The sequence below is a fragment of the Phoca vitulina genome, unplaced genomic scaffold, assembly GCF_004348235.1.
Source record: "Phoca vitulina isolate PV1807 unplaced genomic scaffold, GSC_HSeal_1.0 scaffold27, whole genome shotgun sequence".
Taxonomy (NCBI): domain Eukaryota; kingdom Metazoa; phylum Chordata; class Mammalia; order Carnivora; family Phocidae; genus Phoca; species Phoca vitulina.
Genome location: NW_022589730.1, coordinates 10,582,525 through 10,604,663, shown reverse-complemented (window position 1 = coordinate 10,604,663; position 22,139 = coordinate 10,582,525). Strand labels below are relative to the sequence as shown.

The 22,139-nt window shown below is 34.3% G+C and overlaps 1 protein-coding gene across 2 annotated transcripts in view; it reads right to left on the bottom strand.

Moving 5' to 3' along the window:
• CDH19 (cadherin 19) overlaps positions 1–22,139 on the bottom strand; it is a 106,934-nt gene that overhangs the window by 11,726 nt on the left and 73,069 nt on the right. The window lies entirely within an intron of this gene.

Genomic DNA, 22,139 nt, shown 5'->3' with positions numbered 1-22,139 from the left:
TGACAATGGAAATGTTTTTGTTTTAATCTTCAAATAAAATTCTAAGAAAAAATCTTGTTGCATTGATTAGATTTCTAAACTATTTCCTTACATCTACTTGCCTGGGGCCCATCACTGTCATACATATTGATGAGAGGAGCAAAGGCAAATCAAAAGCAGAGTAGACAAAGTAGACAAACATGGATGGTTATATTATGACAAATTCTGAGAGCTCAAATTTTTAAATTCCCCTTTGTCCTCAGTAGAATTTTGTCCAGTTTTTTTCTGAACCAATACATGTGATTTTCCATTTATGAATCTATAATGGAAATATATTGTGACAGCCTAGAAAATCTAAAAATAACGACTTCTACGTACTATCATAGCCAATCTTCACAATTATCCTGTGCAATAAATCCCATTATTGTCCCCATTTTATATTTACTTAGATTAAGGTTCAAGTCACCTAAGTATCTTGGGTAAGTAAAATGGCTGGGTCAGAATTTGAATGCAAGCTGATGCTACCAGTATGAAATGAGTAGTACGTGTGGCCCCCAGAGCATATTTTCTTCAGATTTATTGAGAAAAATAAAATTGATAAATGTTTAAAATGTACATCATAATGATTTGAAACACATATACACTGTGAAAAGATTCTCTCCATGTAATTAATCACCATATCTATCACCTTGCATATTTACCATTTTTAAAAGTTCTACTTTCTTAGCAAATTTATACAAAGAGTATTAGCTATCGTCACCATGTTATACATTAGATCCTTAGACTTTATTCATCGCGTAACTGAAAGTTATATTCTTTTACCAACCTTTCCCCATATCGCCTACCCTCAAGCCCCTGGCAACCACTTTCTATTCCTCCCAGGCACATTGTTCAAGCCCTAGACCTGTTCTTGTTCATAAAGTTTGCATACAAAAATATACTGTAATGGATGTGGTATGCAAGAAGCAAACAAAACCAAGTCTCGTAAAAGACAGACATACAGAGAAATAAATAATATAATTGTCATAGAAGGGATATAGACCAAAAATAATGGTTGGGGAAAAAAAGAAGAAAATAATCTGAGTATAATATTTAGGAAAAAGAAATGATTTTCCAAAGTGGAACTGAGCAAATGAGCTAATACTTGAGCAAAAAATATGAATTAATGGGAAAAGTGTGATCCAGATAAAAGAATACCATGTGAAAACCAAGAATGCAGAGAGATCATATGTTATAACATAGAAATACATGAAATTTTCATTTTTTTAAGTCAAAGAGAGTTAAACATTGGCAGTTTCATAAGTTTCAACTTAATCATTTTATGGAACTACAAACAGTATTTGACTTTAAAGATAATCATGGGAAAAAAGATAATCATTTCGTGTCCATCAATTACTTTGCACTGACTTCTTTTTCTAAAAAAAAGGGGCACACATGGGCCAGCTTACTAAAATGTCATTCTTAGATTATTATGTTGATTAAAAAAATCACTACAACATTCATTTTCACACAAAATATAGGTCTGACCTTTATTAAACATGCAATTTGGGGCACCTGGGTGGATCAGTCAGTTAAGTGGCTGACTTTGGCTCAGGTCATGATCCTGGAGTCCGGGGATCCAGTCCCGCATCGGGCTCCCTGCTCAGCGGGGAGCCTGCTTCTCCCTCTGACTCTCCCCCCATCTCATGCTCAATCTCTCTCTCTCAAATAAATAATAATAAAAAAATCTTTAAAAAAACATGCAATTTCTTTGATAGCTAGGCAAAGAAGCAAGTATCATATGTGGATTTGGAGCAAACAGGTAATACATTTTTTTTTTTTTAATTCTAATATAATAGATGGATTTATTTTTTTATTTTTTTTAATTTTTTTATTATTATGTTATGTTAATCACCATACATCACATCATTAGGTTTTTTTTTATGTTATATTAATCACCATACATTACATCATTAGTTTTTGATGTAGTGTTCCATGATTCATTGTTTGCGTAATCACCCAGTGCTCCATGCAGAACATGCCCTCTTTAATACCCATCACCAGGCTAACCCATCCTCCCACCCCACTCCCCTCTAGAACCCTCAGTTTGTTTTTCAGAGTCTATTGTCTCTCATGGTTCATCTCCCCCTCCGATTTCCCCCTCTTCATTCTTCCCCTCCTGCTATCTTCTTCTTTTTTTTTTTTTTAACATATAATGTATTATTTGTTTCAGAGGTACAGATCTGTGATTCAACAGTCTTGCACAATTCACAGCACTCACCATAGCACATACCCTCCCCAATGTCTATCACCCAGCCACCCCATCCTTCTCACCCCCCACCACTCCAGCAACCCTCAGTTTGTTTCCTGAGATTAAAAATTCCTCACATCAGTGAGGTCATATGATACATGTCTTTCTCTGATTGACTTATTTCCCTCAGCATAACACCCTCCAGTTCCATCCACATCGTTGCAAATGGCAAGATTTCATTCCTTTTGATGGCTGCATAATATTCCATTGTATATATATACCACATCTTCTTCACCCATTCATCTGTCGATGGACATCTTGGCTCTTTCCACAGTTTGGCTATTGTGGACATTGCTGCTATAAACATTGGTGTGCACGTACCCCTTCGGATCCCTTCATTTGTTTTTTTGGGGTAAATACCCAGTAGTGCAATTGCTGGGTCGTATGGCAGCTCTATTTTCAACTTTTTGAGGAACCTCCATACTGTTTTCCAGAGTGGCTGCACCAGCTTGCATTCCCACCAACAGCGTAGGAGGGTTCCCCTTTCTCCGCCTCACCACCAACATCTGTCCTTTCCTGACTTGTTAATTTTAGCCATTCTGACTGGTGTAAGGTAATATCTCATTGAGTTTTTGATTTGGATTTCCCTGATGCTGAGCGATGTTGAGCACTTTTTCATGTGTCTGTTGGCCATTTGGATGTCTTCTTTGGAAAAATGTCTGTTCATGTCTTCTGCCCATTTCTTGATTGCATCATTTGTTCTTTGGGTGTTGAGTTTAAGAAGTTCTTTATAGATTTTGGATACTAGCCCTTTATGTGATATGTCATTTGCAAATATCTTCTCCCATTCTGTCGGTTGTCTTTTGGTTTTGTTGACTGTTTCTTTTGCTGTGCAAAAGCTTTTTATCTTGATGAGGTCCCAGTAGTTCGTTTTTGCCCTTGCTTCCCTTGTCTTTGGAGATGTTTTGGAGCAAACAGGTAATACATTCTGAGTCTGTTTCTTTACCTGAACAGTACATATCAATGAAATCTACCTCCAGTATTAGTTGAGGAATACATTTTTGAATAAGATTACAAACTATAAATTGAAATATGAACTATAAATCAGTGTACAGGTATTGAGTATTAATTGATATAAGTTATCAATTCCTCTGAATGTGTTTAACAAACAATTTCTTTCAATAGAAACACGTTAAACAAAAAGTGAGAATTGCAATAAATGAATATATGGAAGGATTTTTAAAATTTCACCTAAATTGCTTGCTTATGTAGTTATTCTAGGTATTTGTACTTTGCATCAAGCTACAGATGTGAATTATTTTTCCCATTGTCAAGAAATATTGTCAACAAATTTGAAGAAGACTGTCACTTTTTGTACCACTCCACTGAAGAAATGATACAAAATTAGACTTGTTTAGATAAAATAAAGGATTAAAAAAGGCTGTTGAATATCTGGTCAAAAGGTCAAAGTATTAATTAATACAATAATCAAAGTAGAGCTAACAAGAAAATTTAGTCTATAGTCTCTGTTTTCTATCTTTGTTTAGCACGTTATTAGGAGAAAAATGTTAAGAAGCTCATGATATTTTAATATCATGGTCTGGACAGAAGCAGAGATACTCTGTTTCCAAAAAGGACTCTTTTAACCAAATTATATGTATTTAAGTGTCATAGATATGTAATATTTTGCCATTTACTTACAAATATCTACTTATATTCAGTTAAAAATTTTACTTTCTTAAAGTTTTATCTCAGTATATATTTCATTTCTTTTGTTAAATTAATTTTTAAAACAAATCTTATAAAATTCATATAAAATCAACATATATAAATGAAAAAAATAAATTATAAAATTATCTGACTAATACCCCAAAGGTATTAGAAATATTCAGCAAATATTTCTTTGGTATTTGGAGCACCCCAAGCCATCTCAAGCCCTGGGGGTGAAACAGGGGCCAGGACCAAATGTCTCCGTCACCACTGTTGACATTCTAGTGGAGTAGAGGGATATATACCTAAAGTAGAGAAGAAAAGTGCAGACTAAAACACCCAATATTTGGGGGTCAGAGGACCTGGCATCTAAACAAAAATTAGATTATACTTCAGAGGTGAGCAGTGGTGATATCATGAATGTTCTAGAAGGGCATATTACAGAGTTTGTACTTTATACTGAGGTCCACTCACAAGTTCTAAATTGGAAAAAACATGATTTTATTTTTTATTTAGGATCCCATAATCCAAATGATTGGGAAAAATCTGCATTTTAGAATGTTCATTCTGAAGACATCCTTAGTGTGAATGTGGAAATAGGGAAGCTAGTGAACAAGCTGTTGCCACAATCCAGGGGAGCAGTTTGTACTCAAAACCTCCTGAAGTGATCTATAAAGACAACAACAATCACAGTTACAGAATGTAAGTTCTTTTTAATGAGAAATTATATGGAAGTTGCTGAAGTGTTTACATAAAGATGGTAACAACATGCTCTCAGGTGAAGATATCGTTTCCCGGGCTCCAAATTTCCCACAGGGAAAGTTGTTATCATCAAAGTAACATTTCACCATTTCTAAGATGACACACAATATATTCTTCGGACTACTGTCCCACTACTAAAAATGGACGGCCATGGAAATTGTCTACATGCCTTCAGACTTAACTGATAAAAATAACTAATGAGCAACAACTGTGGGTGTATCCCTGCGTGAGGGCCGTGAGACTGGATAATGAGAAGTTTGATTTTATAGGAGCGTCCTTCAGCAGAACTGTTCATGGTTCACTCCAGAAGATGTGTTGAGTCCCTGGTAGGGTCTCAAGAGTGAGGATAGAGTAAAATTGACCTATTCCAGGGGTACTTAGGGGATGGAACCAAGAAAATTAATGATTGATTGGATATGAAGAATACAAGAGTAGAATGAATTAAAGATTATGTCCACACATCCTTCCTGCACAACTTGGTGAGTTGCAGTAATTTTGCAAGGGATGTTGAAAAAAAACAAAAAAACGGGGCAGGTTTGGAAGACAATTTGGTGTAACCTTAGGGTATATAGATAAAAATCTCTAGTTAATTGGGCATACAACTTGAAATACAGGAGAAAAAACTGGCATAAAGATCCAGAAGTCATTTGAATATGAACTTTAATTAAGACATAGGTGTGACTGAAAGCAAAGAGAGTAATTTTGAAAAAAAAAAATTAAAAGGACAGGACACAAGAGAGAAACGAGGTGAGAAGAAAACCAGATTATAATGCAGGACCACGGAAGTTTAGGCAACAGAAAATTTTTCATGGAGACAATGTAAATGTCTTTACATTAGAATATTGTTATGAAAGAATCTAAAAATCGCTGATATTATACTTTACTTCTGGAAAAGATATTTGGTATCAGTTAAGATAATGGGAATCATTAATTTGAAAAATTAGAACTATTTCCACCAAACAGGAAAGGCAAATTGCCCTGATGTCAGCTCATTCATTATATTCATTCTGCAAACCACTGAGCACTCTCTCCCTCCTCTCCTCCCCACCCTGGGCATTTACACACTAAGAACAAAAACAAAAATTCTGTTTATCCATGTAGATCATTAAGGAAGTGCCTCATTTTCCCCAGAATTTTGATTTTCTATGATGAATGTATTACCTATCCAAAGCAGATAGACACTTTTTAATTTGTCATCCTGCCCAGCAATTAAGCCTGTGGGAAATAAGATCAAGAATGACCTTCACAGTGGGGCGTCTGGGTGGCTCAGTTGGTTAAGTGCTGGACTCTTGGTTTCCCCTGAGGTCACGAGATTGATCCCCACGTGGAGCCCCACCTGAGGCTCCGAGCTTAGGGGGAAGGTCTGCTTGAAGTTACCCTCCCTCTGCCTCCCCCACTACTTGTGCTCTCTCTCTCTCTCACATAAATAAATAATCTTTTTTTTTTTAAAAAGATTGATCTTAACAGTATGAGAAAACATAAAATATTTCCTTACTGATTTTCAATTTATTACATGTGAAAATGATAGTATTTTGTATATGTTGTGTAGATATGCATTAAATTAATTCTGCTTCTTTTTAAAAATTTTTAAACTTAAGAACATTTAACATGAGATCTACCCTCTTAACAAGTTTTTAAGTGCACAACGCCACATTGTTAACTCTAGGCACTGTGTGTTGTAGCAGCTTGCTAGCACTTACTCATCTTGCATAACTGGAACTTTATACCTGTTGAACACCAACTCTCCATTTTTTATATTTTTAAATGTGACTCCAAGAAAATTTAAAATTCCATCATATTTATTTGGCAGCTCGGCACTAGATCTCGTTTTCTCGACTAAATATCCTTCTTATCAGTAACTTTTTTGTGTGTATTTTACATATCACTGTATGGACCTGAGCTTCAGAAGACTATGAAGTGGTAGTGTGAAAGCAGAGATTTCTTCCTCATCATTGTTTTAAAGTAGGCTACCACATGTGTTTCAGTAGTAAGCGAGATTTTGACTATTGATTTGAGTGCTAGCATTATCATTTTATTCTTACTATATTTATTATGGCTGCATTTTATCTTGGTTCATTTGTTACCCTGAATTTAAGTTTTAATTTTGTCAAAGGGCTTCTTAGCATCACCAAATGAAAAGTTTATGTGTATCTTTTTGTTCCTTTGAGATATTGACATAATGGAAAATATTAATAGATTTTAAAATACTGTTTTGTTTTTCTCCTTAAAGACAATTTTCTTTCCGTTCTGTGCATCACCATTTAGTACCTTCATAAATTGTTTTTAATTATAATTTACATATAATGCTTACAGCCATATTCTTAATAATCTTTTTGTGTTTATGTTTGCAGGTGTTTAATTTTATTACTTTTCTATGAGTAAAGCCACTTAAAGTAATTTGAGGAGCCCCCCCCCCCTTTGTTTCGAATGCTTTGGGAAAGTTTATATAGCATGGGGATTAGTAGTCAGTAATAATTTTAATTTCTTGGCCTAAAATATTCTCAATAATATTAGTGATTTTTCTTTGAATCTCTATTCTTATTTTTCTTATGCCATTTCTTTTGCATTTTATTATCTTTTATTCCAGCAAATGATTTTGAACTTTTATTTTGAAATAACTGTAGATTCTCAGAAAATTTCAAAAACAGTGTAAAGAGCATTTTAAATACTTCTTTCAGCTAAGCCAATGGTTACATCTGACATAACTGTACTACAATATCAATTCGCGGAAATGGAAATGGGTATAAAATACTGTTAAATAGATAATGTAATTTATTCAGTTTTCACTTGTTCTTACATCCACGTGTGTGTGTGTGTGTGTGTGTGTAACTCAAACAGTTTGATCTCATGTAAAGACTAGTGTCTTTACATCCAATCAGAATACAGAAGAGTTTTGTCACCACATGTATGAACTCCTTCATACTACTCTTTCTTGCCACACTTAGTCCCCACTCCTTCCCTTGTTCCTTGGCAACCACTAATTCCTTCTCCGTCTCTTATGGTTTTGACTTTTAGAGGATTTACTATAAATGGAATCATAGAGCATGTAAGGTTTAGGGTGTTGCTGTTTTCACAAAACATAATGCCTTTGAGATTCATTGTGCTATGCATGTATAAATAATCTGTTCCTTTTATGGCCAGGTGGTATTCCATTTTATGGATGTATCAACACTTTGTTTAATCATTCCTCTGGTGACTGACATGTGGATTATTTTGTTTTTGGCTATTATGAATAAAGTTGCTATGAATATTTTTATGTGGACATAAGTATTTCTCTGACATGTGTGCAACACCCTGCCCAAACGATGATTATTAGGTTGTACAATAAGTATATATTTAGTTTTATAATAAACTGTCAAATTATTATTCATTTTTTATTTCCACCTCCTCTCCTCCCAGCATTTGATGATGTCTATGGGTGGTGTTATTCTAACCATTCTGATAGGTGTGTAGTAATAGCTCATTGTAATTTTAAACTGCATTGTCCAAATAACTAATGATGTTCAACATCTTTTCATGTGCCTTTTTGTTTTCTGTATAACCTCTCAGTGAAATGTCTTGTCATGTCTTTTGCCCATTTTATAATTGGATTATTTATTGTGTTACTGTTGAGTTTTAAGAGTTCTTTGTAAATTCCAGATGCAAATCCTTTGAGTAATCTTTGGTTTTCAAATATTTTCTTCCACCCTGTAGGTCATTTCCTTCATCCTTTTAACAGGGATTTACACATTTTTAAATTTTTATAAAGTCAAATTAATACCTTCTTTTTGTTATGGATTGGGCCTTTCATGATATATCTAAGAACTCTGTCTAGTCACAGAGAATAGGTTTTTCTCCTGCATTTACTTCTAAAAGTTTTACAGTTTTAAGTTTATGTATAAGTCTATGATATATTTTGAAATAACTTTTGGATAAGGTATGAGCTTTAGGTGGCGTTTTCTATTTCTTCCCTATGAATATCCAATTGCTCCAGCAAAATTTGCTGAAAAGACTAGATAATTTATACGTATCTTTGCATTTGCTCTGCAGTACTCTTCATGTCATCCAGATTTTCAAATTTATTAGAACACACAAATATTTTATTATAAAATGAGGTTTTTTACTACTATTGATCTAATTATTATTTCTTTTGTTTTGATTTATATACTCAAAGGTACCATTTTTCTTATACTACAAATAACAGCTTTGAAATTAAATAATCTGGTTGACAAAGAAAGAAGTACTTAATTACTTTAAGAAAAAATAGTGGCAAATGCAATTTATTGAGTATTGCTCCAGAAATTTAAGAAGCAACAACTTAATCTGTTTCAAACCAATCAAAAATAAATCAATAATCTGACAAAACCTAAACTCCCAATAAGAAAACAAAACCAACCTGAATTAATGTTTATATTGAAGTTTGTAACTTTTTAATTTTTATTTTATAAGTAATGGATTCCTTTAAGCATGGGATAAAAAATATTAATCTGTTTCCACCCTTATCTGCATTGAGAGTTTTGTTTCTGCACAACGTCAAGTACATACACACCTTGTAGCTCATTTAGAATCTCTTTAGAAGGGAATGAGCCCCATGTTAAGAATTTGTAAGATTACTCTTAACTGTTAATTTTAACAGTAACAAAATTAACTTTCAACAAAGGCCAATTCTACCCATTTTCTCAGTTAATAGAATTTTATCTTTACTAAATCCTTTTTTTTTTTTTTTAAGATTTTATTTATTCATTTGACACAGAGAGAGAGACAGAGAGAGAGGGAACACAAGCAGGGGGAGTGGGAGATGGAGAAGCAGGCTCCTGACTAGCAGGGAGCCCGACACAGGACTCGATCCCAGGACCCTGGGATCATGACTTGAGCCGAAGGCAGACGCTTAATGACTGAGCCACCCAGGCGCCCCTCTTTATTAAATCCTTATAAGATAGGGCAAAAAAATCTTTCTTTTTCAAATGAGGAGATTGGTATTCAGTGTGGTTAGATCATCATCTAATTTGGGAAGTGTGGGTGATAGTAAAATTCTCTTGTAACTATACCAATTTTTCTGTTATTGCTGTTTATTGTTGTTTTTGATGTTTCATTCCTAAATGAGGGGAACTATATTTGAATTAAAACTCATGGTTTTCTACATATGTGATTTTTTGACAATAATAAAGAATACCAATTAACCCATACAATGCCCCCAAATTAATACCAGAAAACAAATGTTTGTTGCAATCCTCTCTAAAGAACCCCTTGTGTCTCTAAAAACTGGGACAAAATACACATATAAAAAAACAAGGAGAACATTTGAAGAATAATAAAGGGGACAAAAATTATTTTCCTATTCTGTCAATTTTTCTCAAATGGTAAAGACGTAAATTCATCACATTCACACAGATACATTCAGTTACCACTGGAAAGCTGTGTGCTTTGTATTGCTTGAGACTAAATTAGAAGTTTAGTTGATAACATCACTCAAAAAAAAAGAGAGAGAGAGAGTAGACTGAGTTAATAAATACCTATCTTTCCTTGACTCTGGTCACTTTGGGGCCAAGAATGATAATTAGCTGGAAAAAAATGACTTATTGTTTAGCTTTCTAATATTCTATTTTTTTAGGTTTTGTTTATTTGTCAGAGAGAGAGAGAGAGCACAAGCAGGGGGAGCAGCACGCATAGGGAGAAGGAGGTTCCCCTCAGAGCAAGAAATCTGATGCGGGACTCGATCCCATGAGCATAGGATCATGACCTGAGAGGAAGGCAGACGCTTAACAAACTGAGCCACCCAGGCATCCCAATAGGAAACTGCTGGGAGCGTTTTTTTGTTTTGTTTTGTTTTTTTTAAGATTTTATTTATTTGACAGAGAGAGAGAGAGAGCACAAGTAAGCAGAGCTGCAGGCAGAGGGAGAGGGAAAAGCAGGCCTCCCCACTGAGCAGAGAGCCTGATGCAGGGCTATATCCTAGGACCCAGGGATCAGACCTGAGCCGAAGGCAGACACTTAACCAACTGAGCCACCCTGGCACCCCATAGATTTCTAATATTCTAATGCATTCAAGCAGTGCCCAATATCCCCAAATAAATTTGTCATTAAGAAATTACTATTTTGAAAAAAAAGAAAAGAAATTATCATTTTGGGAAGAAACAAGCAAAATTCTATCTAAACCAATAAAAAATATTGTATATAATAGGACATTGTTTTAAGACATACAGATCTTTATTGAAATGCATTTGGAAAATTTTAAATTGTTTTAAAATGCTACACTTTTGGCCTCCCCATTTATTCATAGATTTATATTATAAAAAGTTAACCAGCATAGCTCATGGACAATCTTATAAAGTCTCACACACATAGTCACATCACAAGCTTTAAAAAACAAGTTTCACAATTCGAAGTGTCTTGCCCTAATTATTTGCAAATACGAATTTTGAAAATCTGATAATCTTGATGCTAAAATGAAGGTAATGAGGGAGAATGTTGCTTTTAGAGAATAACATCGATTGTTCCGAAACTAATTGCCTCAAATTGTGTGACTTCAAGACTCATTAATCTGGTTGTTCTAATAATCTAGGAGTCAATTTCAAAGACTGCTTTTCTTTTCATTCAGTTTAAGGTGCTTTATTAGGTAATTGGCATCCCCAAGCACCCTTTACTTTGGTTGTTATTCCTAAATTAAGATATTCTACATGCTCACATTTTATTTTATACTCATTTTGACACATTTACTTTGTTAGTATTTCTTTTTTTTAATTTAAAGATTTTATTTATTTATTTGACAGAGAGAGACACAGCGAGAGAGGGAACACAAGCAGAGGGCAGGGAGAGGGAGAAGCAGGCTTCCCACTGAGCAGGGAGCCTGATGTGGGGCTTGAGACCAGACCCTGGGATCATGACCTGAGCAGAAGGCAGACACTTAATGACTGAGCCACCCAGGTGCCCCACTTTGTTACATACCCATAAATAATTTATTAAAGATGTTTTCTATAAATCAATTTATTAAAAATGCCCACTCCATAAGACTATTAGTAGTAAATATTATATTTTAAAAGACTAATAGAATGTGGTTTCTTTTTTTTTTTTTTTTTTTAATAGAATGTGGTTTCTTGATAAAAAATAAAAATTATGCTAATTTGTAGGAAAGCATATTATAGAAAATGATTTGGGTAAACTCAATAGGATAAACATATACTACAGAAAACATTCACAATAAGAAATAATTAAGATGTCATCTGTAATGGATACAAAGCACTTAAATACTTCTTCATTGACAAGCTCTCTCATACTATTTCTGAAAGATCACTTACTACATTAATACCAAGGAACCAGCTGTTAAACAAGATGATTTCTCATCAAACAGCAAGTACTACTGTATGTTAATAACAGAATGACTTCTTCAGGTTTTTGCAGTAGCTATTTCCCCATCTATCTTTTGTCTTTATTTTTAATTAAAATTTACCGATAAAGCCAAAAAGGTATGGAGTATATGAATATAGCTATTTGTAATTGAAAAGATTTTTTTTTTTGTTTCAAGTTTTTATTTAAATTCTAGTTATTTAACATATAGTGTAATATTGGTTTCAGGAGTAGAATTTAGTGATTCATCACTTACTTTTAACACCCAGTGCTCATCCCAACAAGTGCCCTCCTTAATACCTATCACTCTTTTAGTTGATCCCCTGCCCCCTCCCTCCTTCCATCCTCAGTTGGTTCTCTATAGTTAAGTCTCTTATGGTTTACTTCCCTCTCTTTTTTCTCCCTTCCCCTATGTTCATCTGTTTTATTTCTTAAATTCCAGATATGAGTGAAATCATATGGTGGGTGCTTGTCTTTCTCTGACTTGTATTGCTTAGCATAATACATTCTGTCTCCATCCATGTCATTACAAATGGCAAGATATCATTCTTTTTGATGGCTAATATTCCATTATATACCACAACTTTCTTTTTTTGAGAGGGAGGGAGGGAGGAAGGGAAGAGGGAGAGAGAGTCTCAAGCAGGCTCCACATCCCGCACAGAGCCTAATACAGGATTGGATCTCACGACACTGAGATCATGACCTGAGCCAAAATCAAGAGTTGGAAGCTTAACTGACTGAGCCACCCAGGTGCCCCTACCACACCTTCTTTATTCATTCATCAGTTGATGAACATTTGGGTTCTTCCATATTTTGGCTATTGTTAATCATGCTGCTATAAACATCAGGGTACATGTGCCCCCTTTGAATCAGTGTTTTTGTATCCTTTGGGTAAATACCTAGTAGTGCAATTGCTGGGCTGTAGGATAGCTCTATTTTTAACTTTTTTGAGGAACCTCCATACTATTTTCCACAGTGGCTGCAGTAGTTTGCATTCCCACCTATAGTGTAAGAGGGTTCCCCTTTCTCCACATCCTCACCAACACCTGTTGTTTCCTGTGTTGTTAGTTTTAGTCATTCTGACAGGTGTGAGGTGGTATCTCATTGTAGTTTTGATTTGTATGCAACTGAAAAGATTTACTAAATTTGACACTACTTACAAGCATTGTGTTTTTTGTACAATTTGCTTTTGCATTCTGTCTACTATGACAGCTTCTAATGTTTAGGATAGTTTTTTTTTTTTCTCTTTTTGGTATTGTTACCTTTAAATATTGTCCATATTAATTCAATCATATTTAAGGTTAGAGAGTTCTGTAGTACTCCTAGGATTTATGTCTCTATTAGAAATTTAAAATATTCGGTTTAAAAACGCATTATTTGCCATAACTTTGCATAGTTGTACACATATGTATGTGTATTGATGCGCACATGCAACACACATGACAGAAGTAGCCCAACTAGTTAACGATGAGTGGGATTATCATTTGCAATTTGAGGGAGAATTATTTACCTTTGAATACTTGTATTTCTAATTAAAGAAAACCTTCTGAAAAAATATCATATCCATGTTTCTCTAATGTACATTAATTATAAATAACTGAAGAAAATAAACAAGAAATAACAAACTGTGTTGGAGTTACCCTTAGAGTGGTCTTCCACATTATTGAAAATAAAAGAGAGAACAGGAGAGGTATAAAATGAGAGCAAGAGAGAAAGAGAAAGCAGGATTTTTCTTGGTTTTCTGGGATTGGTATCCCAATTTTATTTACTGACCATTCCATCTGTATTTTCTGCAATATTCCACTAAAATATCACAAAATGTTAGGAAAATGACTGCTTCCAAATCTGAGGCAGAAAATATAGAAGATGAGCTTATGTATCAGTCTGGATCTAATTGAGGGACAGGAAGCACACAGTTATTTAAAAGGCAGAATATTGGGGCACCTGGGTGGCTCAGTCGTTAAGCGTCTGCCTTCAGCTCGGGTCATGATCCCAGGGTCTTGGGATCGAGCCCCACATTGGGCTCCCTGCTCCGTGGGAAGCCTGCTTCTCCCTCTCCCACTCCCCCTGCTTGTGTTCCTGCTCTCGCTGTCTCTGTCTCTGTCAAATAAATAAATAAAATCTTTAAAAAAATAAAAAATAAAAGGCAGAATATTAATATTAAGAATTAATAAGCTATAATAGGAGAGTAACTATAAAGATGTAGTGAGAACTCCAAAGAGTACTCGGAAGTTCAGTGAAATTATCCAAAGACACAAATGCGGAAGGGAGGCCCTCTCCCCAAGTCAAGCTTTAGATCTCCTTGGAGAATGTGTGGTTGCAGCATCTTGTTTTCAGGACAAAGGAGTTCACTGGGTTGCCTGGGTCAGAGCTAGTCCACATTCTCCAGCCAAGGAGAACAATCCTCCAGGGTGCAAGTATGTGGGTGGACAGAAGTGCAGACTGAGTTGGGAGGCCACTGGAGGTACAAGGCCTGACGCTCACAGCATCCACACTGGGAAGGCTGCAAGACCCCACCAGCACTGGGATGGAGCTGTATGGTTGCTGAGGGAATGTACCTTTGAGACATTTGGGGCTACACATGTGGCTGGATAAAGCACCACATACATCTTCACACTGACCAACTCTGCAGCATGAGAAAGGCAGAAATAAACACGCTACACACAGGACCAGGAAAGGAAGACCTTTTCCTTCTTCAATGTTCATTCCATGCCTTCCTTTGACAAGGCTCAACACTATATTCACAATAAGAGAAATGCTCTAAAGGGGCCAATCCATTATCAAAGTATCACGGAACAGGTACTTTTTAAGGAGGTACTGAAGGATGAATGTGAAGCCAGAAAGCAGTAAATTAATAAGTGGCAAAGCCTAGAACATATTGCTGTACCAGAAACGATGAAAGCAATCAAAGACTAATAGGTCATGTCTAAAGTACACAGACACTGATACGAATGTCTGAAGATCTATTTTTCTTACCATTCTTTCCATTTATAATTCTCTTTGTGATGTAGATCGCTTACATTTTTTTCTTTTGTTTCTATTTGTGTATGTATATGTACGTGTGGATAAGCACATGTATGCATGCCTTAAACTATATGGTGCCATGTTTTTTGAGCATCAGAGAGGCCTATTGAGCATCAGAGAGGCCTATCAGAGAGTAGAGTGTTGTGGGGAAGGAGAGAATGTAGGAGAAGAAAGAAGGACCTTCACTTTGGGATGTTTAATATAAACAAATTCACACCAAATTCCACCTTCCTTGGCACAAAGGCTCCCTCAGGTTTTGCTATTATGAAGTTTTATATTCCCTACTCCAACATTTTCTAAATTATTTTTTCATTTTAGCAATTTATTTGGGGGTATCTCAGGCCAGGAGGTGCATCATTGAAGGTTCCTCATTTCTCTACATTGCATTCACTTCTCATTCTTCAGTCCAGAGAAGAGATTCTTTCCTCTCTGCTTACATACCCAAATTTCCTGTTTATCTGGAGAAGTATATGCTGTTTCTGCATCTTTTCTTGGTTTAGTCAAGAATTCATACTATGTGACATGTATATTTCCCCATTTGTGTTTTGATGGTGTAGCCGCTTTCTTATTTTATTAATAGACTATTTATTCCTTATTTTTAAATAGAGTAAAATGCATTTCCTCTGAATGTCTAAACAGAATGCTCTTAATATTTTGCTATAGGCACCATTAAATTAAAAATAATTATGTTGTCTGCATAAAAACCATTTCAGTTACACAAGATATGCTTTATTATCTTTTAAAGCAAATATTTTTTGAGAGCTTATTCTATTAGGCTATAATGTTCACACATTACTATCTAAGTTTTAGGAATGAGTAAGAGATTAAGAGTACTTCTGAAAGTTTTTAATGTCACTCTGGGAGGTATATATTGAAATTAGGTGCTTGGTTTCAACTGTACTTGAAGGAAGCCTATCAAGTAAATTTCAAACCAGAAATTACAGCCCAACTCAATCTGATTCCACATGTAACATCTGAGGAAACATGGTACAAACAATGACAATCCAGGAGCTATGGTAACCCCAACACTCACCCACTAAATAAGGCATCACCCACCATGTGTCAGGAAGAAAATATCTATGGTAATGTTGAATATCTTGGCAGCACTCAAATAATCTGTACACTGATTTCAATTCATAAACCACAGCATCTGTAGCAATGTGAGTGGGAATTTTTGGATTCCCCTTGGATTGGAATGGAGGAACATTATAGGTAGCCAAGTGGTATATCATTTTTTTCAGATACTTATAGACCTTGGACAAACTTCTAAATTTGATAGTGACATCTATGAGTCCCTTGACTTATTTGATGATTTGTGGCCTTCCTCCTTAAAGGACACTGATTATGAAATAGCACTAACCAGTGTGATTTATTCTGAGTTTGAGCTATTCATCTCCCAGAAAGGAGGTGAAATTCAGTTGTATTGATTTCATTTTTATTTTTGCCCTTAAAATTGTAGGTGTAATTAATTTATTGGTACAAAAATTAAAAAGAAAACTTTTTCTATTTGTTTTTGTATTGTGCAAATAATCTAAGGATGGCTAGTCTTTATAATTATCAGGGCATAGTTAAAATAAGCATCATCTTGGAGATAGATACAAATTATAATCCTCGCTCACTCATAAGCTATATGATGTTGAAAGAGTTACCTAAACTTTTTGAGGCATAATATACACATCTGTAAAATTATAAAAAGTATAGCATGTCATAGATTTCCCAGAGAGCTTTGTTTGTAAACTCTGAGCAAGTCGCACAAAAACTCCGTGCCACTACATCCAATAGATATCTTTCTTCCTCAGCAAAGTTCAACTCTCAATATGTCTTTAAATTTTGTTGCATCAAAATTAATATTTGAGTTTCTTTTTGAGCAGCTCTACCTATTTTTAAAGATTGTTATTTCATTTTTTTTATTCTTCGAAGTATTCCTGATAAGGAAATATTAACTTATTATTAAATAAGTAAACTAATCTTTCCTTCAATTACTGAATGGGCACATTCTATAAATCTAGGATACATTCTAGGAACTTAGTGATATGATCCTTTCTATGCCTTGAGCATTGTGCTATTTCATCATCTTACAAATCATTTCATCATTACTCATAAACATCTCCTAATGTCCTTTTAAAAGACTTACATGAAACTTGTAAGATGAATGGCCTAGAAGGATGATATAATAATGAAATAAATCTTCCCCATTGCATCATTCTCCTCTTCCTCTTTTTAAATGTGTTGCTTAAAGTATTACATCATCGTTCAAAAAGATATCAAAAAACTGATACACTATCTTTTTAGTTTGATTTTATTTTTTCTTTAAAAACAGTTGAAAATTCAAGATTTTTCATTTTACATTCATAATGCTAGAGGGAAAAAAATGACAGAGGAAGTAATTTCACAGTAGTGTGTGAATAGAAGATGAAAACCGAAAGCAGAAACCAGCACTATAGACTCAAGATGATGGTGAAACTGATCATGTAAAAAAAGGTTTGAGATAGAGTCTTCAGATGAAGATAAGACAGATGAATATTCTCAAAATCAAGAATCAGCAAATGAACAATATGATTTTAAGGATAAAGGAAAAATATAGTAATCATCCTTTTAGTCACTCAACAGGAAGGACTTCATCACACGATATTTTGCGATAAGAATCTGGGCTGTTCTGTTTTGCTAAAAATAAATGTGACAGTATTTTTTCATCTTTTATAAATGTTTTGCACCAAAATCTACTTGATTTATCTTGCAAATGGAAAACTGCTGAAGGCAGAATGTATCTAAATGTCACCGGAAGGAAGGGAATGCAATAGGATTTTTCTTTTTAACTAGATTGATTATTATTTGCTGTTTATAAATCTAAAGATTAAATGCTTTGCAATCATCGAGCAAAGAAGACAGCCATTCTTTCTTCAACAAAAATATGAGCTGTAAAGGATATTTTAAACTTCTCGAAGTGTTACATACTGACAAGTACGTATTTGGCAGGTTTACATTTTGTTAACATTTGACAAAGAGGACCATAGCATTCCCCTTAGCCTGACTCAATTTTAGACAGGTTTCTTCTTGACTAGAAGCTCCTGACCTCCATTTTCCCTGACCAATTACAAGAGACATTTTCTCATGGCAAATTCTTTCTTTGCCCTTTTGTAATGTAGATAAATCTCCCAAACTCTTTCAATTTTGTGAGGCAGAATGGTCTTTCTCAAAAGCCTAAACACCATCCTTTTGACATGTAGACATCAAGCAAGATAGGACCCCTATCAGGCAGTGTCTATGGGAGGGTAGGACCCTAACTTCTCTAAGAGCCAGTTACACAGCTGGCCTAATCACACCAACCTCCCCTTCCCCACACGTGTCCTCCAGTACTTTTTCACTAGCTCAGCCCAGCATTTAAAAACTCTTCTGAACTTTGTTTCAGCAGAGTTAAGTTCACTTGTCTCCCCTATTGCAATGGTCTTGACCTTTATTGCAATAATCTGAATAACATCTTCCTTGCCATTCCTAACAAGTGTCCAGTACAATTTCTCTTTGCCACATTTTAGTCAAGTTGTTTTGCACTGTCATTTTATTTATATAGCTGTGAATGACTTACAAAATTACATATTTTTAAAGACTAAATTTGACCATATGATAAACCGTGAGGATGATTTTTTTTTTTTCTTTCCTGGAATAGTGGGAATTCAGTCTATTGACACGTCCTCCTCAAGAACTGTTGCATTCATGTATGTCCACATCAAAACTCTTCTTTCTCTCCTACAGTACTGGTCCCACCTACTCAATCTACTCTGCAGGCTTCTCTTTCTTTACCGAATCCTTAAATAATGCTATTCCCAAAGGTTCTGTCCTATGTTCTTTCATAGTCTCACTTTTTATTTTCTTCCTGGGTGACATTACATATACTACAAATATTACCTACAAATATTCTAGTAAGTTTAAAATCTTTATTGCTAAATTCAAGAGAATCTTTTCTTTTTTATTTTTACCTGACCTGTAAGCAGCAAATAAAACAGAAAATAACCCCCTCCTCCTTGGAATACTTTTTTTTTTTTTTTTTTTTTTTAGTTTCTATGTTACCATACTCTCCTGGTTTGCTCCTTGCAAATTTTATTTCCTACTGTTTTTCGACCCCCAAACACTAATACTGGAGTATCTGGGTCTCAGTCTTTAGACTGATTCTTGTCTCCATCCATGCTCTCTTTTTAAGGGATCTCATCACACTGCAACATTTTAAATATCACCTACAAGGCTAATAATTTCAAATGTATATCTCTAGAGAATTATACAAAAAATACTCTTCAAGAACTACTGTCTTCATACTCTGTTCATTTATTCAACTAGTTATTATTGGGAACCACAGTGCATGTTGTCAAGAATATAAAAATAAACCCATTCATTGTTCACAACTATCTTGGAATCTAGAAAACACGTGAAACTAGAAATGACTCATTTCAAAAACATATAAGATCTATTCAAACTACAGACAGAGAGGCAACAAAATATAATGGTAACATGCATGGCTTCTGATGCCAGCACTTGGGATAAAATATCTCTCTGTCTTTACTTAGGAAATAACAACTTCCCTGGGCCTCAGTTTATTCACCTGGAAAATGAGGCACATGATATATTTCCCTCACAATTTTTTTTGAGAATTTTTGAGAATTGGTTTAATGTTTATAATGTTGCTAGAATCATGCCTGGGACTTTGTGAATATATATTTGTTTAAAACAGTTTGATTTTGTGGCATGTGAGTTCAGTTTTGCAGTGTAGTTAAAATTCCAATAGGAATCGACAGACGCATTTCAGGAAGAAGGGTTGATATGAACAAATTATAGAAACTAATTTATATTTTGAAAGACAAGCAATTCAGAGTGTGAACAGGAAATAATATATGTGTGTGTGTGTGTGTATGTATACAATGTGTGTGGATGTATGTGTATATATATATGTGTGTGTGTGTGTATGTGTGTGTGTGTGTATATATATATATACATATATATATATGTATATATATATATTAAAAAGCAAGACCAATTACATACAATTGTGACCAAATCAAAGAGAGTGATAAATACCAGGCCGTGAGTTTTGTACTTTTCTGTGCTGGTATTGGAAAATCCATTGAAGTTTTTGAGCAATGAAGTCAGAAAACTGCTGTAGGAAATGTCATCTGCTCTGCCCTTTGCTGTGAATTCATCTCTGCCTAATGCCCAAAGCCTCCTGTGATCATGGTGTCACTGTCAGTGAGCAGAAAGTAGGACAAAAATTCTCATTCTCAAAAAAGGGAGTATTCCACAATATTACAAATGCACTGACCTCTGAGTTCTTGCCTATGAGCCAGAATCTGTGAAAAGAATGAATGATCCACTGAGTCAGTAAAGATCTGAGTGGACTCTAAAGCAATCAATAGTGGAGGGAGCTAGTTCCTACTAGAAATGTAGATTTCCATCTTTTCACATGATGCAAAAGTTGAAAAAGGTTATTATAAACATGATTAATTAGAGTTGTTATAAATAACTTGAGGAGTTAGAATAAAAGCTCCAATGTAATCAACAGAGTGAGGTAGCAGCGTCCTTAGACGTGTTTACCACATAGGGCCAGGGCGCTGGTCTCAAGTCTCTTATATAAACGTGCTGGTTCCCAAATCTTCTGCCCATCTCAGCCCAGATAAGAACACATTGAACATGCAACTTTATTGGGTAAGTGGACTTACCACCCAGGACATTGATAAAAATAAGTGTAGAGTAAATTAAGCCTATTTTTTTAAATTTGGAAGTAGGTTGTCTAATCCGGTGGGGGGGGCACTCGGAATACATCCATGTTTATGCAAAGTGTATAAAATATTTAAATTTGACATATATAATTCTAATAACTATAATTATATAGTTTATATAATTATAATAATATATATTATATATAATTATAATAATTATAAAATACAAGTCATCTTAAATATGTAATGTAATATGTAGATTTAGAAAATTGTGAGATAAATTATTTCCAAAATTATTTTAATTTTAAGCTTATTATATTTGTTGATGTATCAGATAGACAGATGTGTTTGAAAAGTTTGAGAACATCAGATATGTTAAATTTCTAAGTATATCATCTATTTATAATTCCAAGTTCAAAGAAATGTTTAAAACCAGTTTCTATAGGAGTTGTGGGTAGCAGGTCATTTGCATCCTGTTTTTGTGATTCCTTTATACCATATTGTCTGTCCATAGGTTTCTAAATTAATCTGGTTTTAGATCTAGGGGGCAGTGCCACATGGTGGAGATTCTCTGAAAGTTTTATATTAACCTTTTACTTTATCAAAAATCCTGGGTCCTAACCAATTCAAATTAAGTCACTTAAGTTTAAATTCATTTGTATATTTATTATAATTTTATTATTATTTTAAACTTAGGAAATGCTTATAGGCAATATTTCAGAATTATTTCTGGAATACAATGTATTCTAAAATAAATACGGCCAAATAAATTTCACAAGACATTTTAAGAGCTACTAATCATTCCCATTATGTTACAGTTGAATATCCTATAACGATTCAGGTATACTTCATTCTTAAGATATGCCTATTTCTTACCATAGTAAGTCTTTGAAAATAAAGCAAAATGTTGGCTACTATTATTTATTGGTAGAAAACTAAAAGTTCCATTTTTGTAAAATGCAAATTGTCTTCAACTAGCTTCATTGATAAATTCACTTCTATTGAGAATAATTGATTTCATAGTAAATATATATATATATTCCTATATATACATATATACACACATACATAAAACACATTCAGTATTCTGAAAACTAGTTTATATATCTTTAAAAATGTTTTATGACATTTAATAAGCTTCTACGATTTCAAATGATACCTAAGAAAAATTTTAATGTACTGGAACTGAAAACAAAGAACAATCTAGTTTAAGCTTTACATTTTCCAGAAGAAAAAAGTGAGCTCCATAAGAGAAAATGTATGAAATAAATTGTGAAGTAAAAATAAATGAAGAAAGAAAGAAAGAAAGGAAGAAAGGAAGAAAGAAAGAAAGAAAGAAAGGAAGGAAGGAAGGAAGGAAGGAAGGAAGGAAGGAAGGAAGGAAGGAAGGAAGGAAGGAAGGAAGGAAG